We start from the raw sequence: 6,798 nt of genomic DNA on the forward strand, positions 1-6,798 counted from the left end.
CTATTTCATATATCTGTCGAACATGTTGTACTAGTCGTTTGCGCCCAGATTTTGGGTACTCTCTAGCTATACCTAAGCTGGATGTCGTAATGAAGTTATTTTTAGAATTCTAACACGGCGATTGCATTAAGAACTAGTGTATCTATCATTTCCTATACAACATGTATTTTCTAGTAACGTTTATGAATAGTTATTTGGTCAGAATAGTTGGAGTGTCATAAAAATATCTGCACATTCTGGGAAAAAGATGCTACGTTAGCACAATGTATAACCACTGATTTCAGCTCTAAATATGCACATTTTCGAACAAAACATAAGTGTATGTATAACCTGATGTTATAGGACTGTCATCTGATGAAGGTTTATGAAGGTTAGTGAAAATTAATATCTTTTGCTGGTTTATTCCCTATCGCTAACGTGCCTATTGCTATCGCTAACGTGCCTTGATGAATGAATGCGGTAGTGTGTTAGGCTATTGTAGTAAGCTAATATAATGCTATATTGTGTTTTCGCTGTAAAACACTTAAAAAATCGGAAATATTGGCTGGATTGACAAGATGTTTGTCTTTAATTTGCTGTACACCATCGATTTTTCAGAAATGTTTTATGATGAGTATTTAGGTATTTGACGTTGGTGTCTGTAATTACTCTGGCTGCTTCGGTTCTATTTCTGATGGTAGCTGTGATGGTAGCTGCAATATAAAACTGATTTATAGCTCAAATATGCACATTTTTCGAACAAAACATAGATTTATTGTATAACATGTTATAAGACTGTCATCTGATGAAGTTGTTTCTTGGTTAGTTTGGTTGGTTCTTGGTTAGTTAGGTTGGCTTTGTGCATGCTACCTGTGCTGTGAAAAATGTCTGTCCTTTTTTGTATTTGGTGGTGAGCTAACATAAATATATGTGGTGTTTTCGCTGTAAAACATTTTAAAAATCGGACATGTTGACTGGATTCACAAGATGTTTATCTTTCATTTGCTGTATTGGACTTGTTAATGTGTGAAAGTTAAATATTTCTAAAAAATATATTTTGAATTTCGCGCTCTGCCTTTTCAGTGGAATGTGGGAGGAGTTCCGCTAGCGGAACGCCAGAGCCAGACAGGTTAATGTAAAAGTCTAATAATGACATTATCTTCTATTGTTTGTCCTTATGTGTCTGTTTTTCAGCATTAAGTACTCTGTAGCCACTTAGTGTGGACACCAGGTGAGATTACACACACACAGTTATATCAGCTGTGTTGGTGAACCCCTCCCGCATCTGAACTGGCTGACACAGAGGGCACAGCATGATCATAGGTGAGAGGTCACTTGGTCAGGTCAACAGGAAGTATTATTAAGAGGTGCTTCACATTGAAATACAGATAGAGATGTAGTAGTCCCAGAGTTAATAATCCAAGGTCAGTTTTACATTTCACCTCCTGATGATTATGATGACTGACTGTGTTAGAATAAAAAAAACTTAAAGCTTAATCATGCTCTCTCTCTATCCATCTGTCTCTCGTCGGCAGGTATGTTTTGATGTGAGAGAGGAAGCCAGTTCCGTCATCGCCACCTCACCCGCTCTTAAAATAACCTTCGGGCCAACTGGGAGCCCAAGGCTGGTTAGGAGCCACTGCTAGAGACACTATGTAATTGTAATGAACTGAGAGAATATTATAATTCATGACTCATATGCTGTCTTCCCTGCTCCTCTGTTTTAACTCTTTCCTTTTCTGTCTTCTACACCTCTCTCCCCAACTCCTTTGTTCCGCTTTTTTTTATAATGCATATCATATGTGCATTGAAGTACATATTGAACTTGTATTTATAATATATTACAATTATAATATTTATAATGCATGTATTATGTATTTATAACACCTGGATAATGAACTTTCAATAAAGTGTTTCACATTCTCCACTGGTTGAAATTAAGTATGTCATTGAAATACTACACCTATCCTGTGTCCTCAGATTAATGCAGATGAAGGGAGTTAGATATAAATAGGAAGTGGAGTATACTGTTTTTCTGTATATATGACTTACAAATCAGCCTTTAATTAAATCATGTTTCTAGTCTATTGCATAGTTACAATGTGTAATCATTGATTTCCCAGGAGCAGGAGTGGTAAACACTGTTGAAGTGTATAATTGTAATACATACATGCAGACACAGCATCAGCCAAATAATGTAGTTTGATACACCTGGTATTGGATATGACTGAAAAATGTCTCACAGAGATTCACACCTGAACCGCACCTTTATTTGCCAAGGAAGAGTACATGGTCAGTGAATATATTCAATGTACAGGCTGCAATGTGGGGATCTCATGCGTGGTAATGACTACAGTACATGTATCAGCCGATAGACGATGTTCTGAAAGAGCTGCAAAATCTGGACCCCTACAAATCAGCCGGGCTAGACAATCTGGACCCTCTCATTCTAAAATTATCCGACGCAATTGTTGCAACCCCTATTACTAGCCTTTTCAATCTCTCTTTCGTATCGTCTGAGATCCCCAAAGATTGAAAAGTTGCCACAGTCATCCCCCTCTCCAAAGGGGGAGACACTCTAGACCCAAACTGTTACAGACCTATATCTATCCTATCCTGCCTTTCTAAGGTCTTCGAAAGCCAAGTTAACAAACAGATCACCGACCATTTCGAATCCCACCGTACCTTATCCGCTATGCAATCTGGTTTCTGAGCTGGTCATTGGGTGCTCCCCCTTGCCATGCTCAAGGTCCTAAATGATATCATAACCTTCATCGATAAGAGACAATACTGTGCAGCTGTCTTCATCGACCTGGCCAAGGCTTTCGAGTCTGTCAATCACCACATTTTTATCGGCAGACTCAACAGCCTTGGTTTCTCAAATGACTGCCTCGCCTGGTTCACCAACTACTTCTCAGACAGAGTTCAGTGTGTCAAATCGGAGGGCCTGTTGTCCGGACCTCTGGCAGTCTCTATGGGGGTGCCACAGGGTTCAATTCTCGGGCCGACTCTTTTCTCTGTATACATCAATGATGTCACTCTTGCTGCTGGTGATTCTCGGATCCACCTCTACGCAGACGACATCATTCTGTATACTTCTGGCCCTTCTTTGGACACTGTGTTAACTAACCTCCAGACGAGCTTCAATGCCATACAACTCTCCTTCCGTGGCCTCCAACTGCTCTTAAATGCAAGTAAAACTAAATGCATACTTTTCAACTGATCGCTGCCCGCACCTGCCCGCCCGTCCAGCATCACTACTCTGGACGGTTCTGACTTAGAATGTTTGGACAACTACAAATACCTAGGTCTCTTGTTAGATTGTAAACTCTCCTTCCAGACTCACATTAAGCATCTCCAATCTAAAATGAAATCTAGAATTGGCTTCCTATTTTGCAACAAAGCATCCTTCACTCATGCTGCCAAACATACCCTCGTAAAACTGACTATCCGGCCGATCCTCGACTTCGGCGATGTCATTTACAAAATAGCCTCCAACCCTCTACTCAGCAAATTGGATGCAGTCTATCACAGTGCCATCTGTTTTGTCACCAAAGCCCCATATACTACCCACCACTGCGACCTGCACGCTCTCGTTTGCTGGCTCTCACTTCATATTCGTCGCCAAACCTACTGGCTCCATGTCATCTATAAGTCTTTGCTAGGTAAAGCACCGCCTTATCTCAACTCACTGGTCACCATAGCAGCACCCATCCGTAGCTCGTGCTCCAGCAGGTATATTTCACTGGTCACCCCCAAAGTCAATTCCTCCTTTGGCTGCCTTTCCTTTAGTTCTCTGCTGCCAATGACTGGAACGAATTGCAAAAATCACTGAAGCTGGAGACTCATATCTCCCTCTCTAACTGTAAGCACCAGCTGTCAGAGCAGCTCACAGATCACTGCACCTGTACATAGCCCATCCAACTACCTCATCCCCATACTGTTATTTTTTTGTTGCTCCTTTGAGCCCTAGTATCTCTACTTACACATTAATCGTCTGCACATCTATCACTCCAGTGTTTAATTGCTAAATTGTAATTATTTCGCCACTATGGCCTATTTATTGCCTTACGTCCCTTATCTTACCTCATTTGCACACACTGTATATATACTTTTCTATTGTGTTATTGACTGTATGTTTGTTAATTCCATGTGTAACTCTGTGTTGTTGTTTGTGTCCCACTGCTTTGCTTTATCTTGGCCAGGTCGCAGTTGTAAATGAGAACTTGTTCTCATCTGGCCTACCCGGTTAAATAAAGGTGAAATAAAAAATATATTTTTTTAAAAATGTATATAGGACTTGCATGCTTGGCACAATAAAGTTATTATATTGTACTCAATCCATAGGCTTCATTAATGCCATATAGACTTGATGTCGATACAACAACTATGATAACTGAGATTCATAGATTCTGAACTAATATTCATACCAAATGTTAAGTTCCCCAGTTTCTGTGTTGTGGGTTTGTGTATATGTATGTGTGTATTTCAAGAAAAGGCTTCCTGGATTCCCCCAAGTAGCTGATTGGTCGACCCCATTGCAGATTATGAGCTCTGATCCCGCCCTCTCGTCAGGAGATACAGCTGTTTGCAATTACCGACTCCTTCTGCAGCTTGAAAAGACAGTGTTCCTTTGTCAGGAAGAGAGAGCTTCTTGAATGTACTGTGTTGGTTGTTGCTCAGCGACAGTTTTTTTGTAAAGTATTTTGTAGCTGCTACTTCTGAGGCATGTGTGTGCTAATAGAATAGTGTTTTTGACTATTGAAATTGTGCACTTAAAGTTTGTATTATTCTGTTTTATTTGTTCCCAGGGGGGAAGGGGAAGGCACCTTGGGAGTGCTTAGGCAAGAGGCCTGCGGGCATACATATACCTGTAGTATGTACTCTGTCTCTGAACACTAGGTAAGACCTGGGTGGACAACACCTGTATTTTGGTTAGTGTGCCAGGTGGTGTTAAGTTTAGGTAAGTAGTGGGTACATGTGGGTAAGGTAGGAGAGGGGACTCTAACTTTTACTTTCTTTGCTTTGATTCCATCCAGCCCCTTTTCCCCACATTACTGTGTTAAGGAAATAAATTCCCAGTCAACGGTAATATTTTCTGTCTCTGTCATCCTTACCTGCACCTACCTCTTTCACTCCACGGGGAGTTGAGTGTAGCAGGGTGTTGCGTTCCCTCCTCCAAGAGGTGTATGTAACACCAAACATTTTAGGGTCCATGCACAGATCGGCTACATACTGAAGCTAGCAACACATCCATAGGCATACAGTTATTTTTATCCTGCATTATACAATAAGCAAATAAGTAGTTAGCTAGCTATGTTACTTCAGCTGCATTGTATAGCAAATATAAGCAAGGCAAGCTAACACAATTGTACATTCAATTTGCAGTAAATGCTATATTTAGCTAGCTAGATTCTTTACATGCACTGTTTCACAAGATGACAGCCTGGTTTGCTCAGCAGTCCCTAAAACACTAAACAACACAACAATTTCATACTAATGTAATAACGCTAGCTAGCTGGCTAATGTTAGCTAGTCAGCTAACTTGCTAAATAGCGATTTTCGGAAATTAACTTTATGACAAAAAAATATGCACAATCATTTGTCTCTACATTGACATATTCCTCTCAATTGTAAGAAAATTTGACTCGTTAAAATGAATTACATTTGCTTCCACTGTAACGTTTTGTCAGACTTTCAGTCTTTGCTGAAGAAAGTCACCAGCGACAGATGGCTCGCGTCAAATTCGTCATTGGAACCACTCTATGATTGGTCATATGAAAACCTTGGGACCCAAATGCATAATGAGTGCTCTAACTCCCCCTTGCGGTGGTCTGGAGAAATTATGCCGTGACGCTGGATACCTCTAAGTTCCGCGGTGTAAGCTCGCAACTTTTGAAGGAGGAACCACTGTACCTTCAAACATGGCTAACCCTTTATCATTTTGGACCTGACACAACCTTAACGATGATACACCGTCAATCAGTTGGGATAATTCCCATAAAAGAATCGGGCAAAATAGTTCCTCTTAAAACAACTACATTTTTGGGAAATTCTGTAACAAAAGGGCAAAACAAGGACAATCGGCTGCTGAGGTGGTGTAGGGCTACTTTCAACATGTTTTTGAAAAAGAAAAGTTGTGAGGCAGAGCCTGGGGCCTTCTCAGTTCAAAAAACACATGGCTCTGTTGAAATCCCCGTTGGTGTCGTAAACCTCATTCTGCATGCTACGGGCCAAAGATATTCACATGAAGTCACCACAATGACACAGTCAGGGACTTTGAGTAATATTTAGGATTGATTTGGAACTGGAATTATATTTTGCCCTGGCTTTCCTGGAAGGAGACTAGGTTGTCTTGATCAATAGCAAAGGAAATCCCCATGTGACAGTTGTTCCAAGATGATGTCGGAATATGTTGAGTTCAGCTGTGGTTTTTGTGATGTAATGAGTGACGTGGTAATGACAGTCTGTAAATGAGAGGAGATGATATGTGGTTTGACCTATGGCTTTGACTGTTGGAATGCTTTAGAAGGAGAGAACAGGATTTGGCAACAATCTCTTCCTCAACAGCGATAGACACCTTATCAATTTCCTTGCCAATTTTGCCCTGTGATTTAAAGGTGCAATATGCAGAAATCGCTCAGCTATTTCCTGGTTTCCAAAATTCTAAAAGTTAGCCTAATTTCAGTTTGTGACAAAATAGTTTTATTTATTTATTATTTATGAACCCTTATTTTATGGGGTAAGTTGACTGAAAATACATTCTCACTTACAGCAACAACTTGGGGAATAGTTACAGGGGAGAGGATGTGCGGGACA

Source organism: Salvelinus fontinalis, chromosome 3 (genome assembly GCF_029448725.1).
Source record: "Salvelinus fontinalis isolate EN_2023a chromosome 3, ASM2944872v1, whole genome shotgun sequence".
Taxonomy (NCBI): domain Eukaryota; kingdom Metazoa; phylum Chordata; class Actinopteri; order Salmoniformes; family Salmonidae; genus Salvelinus; species Salvelinus fontinalis.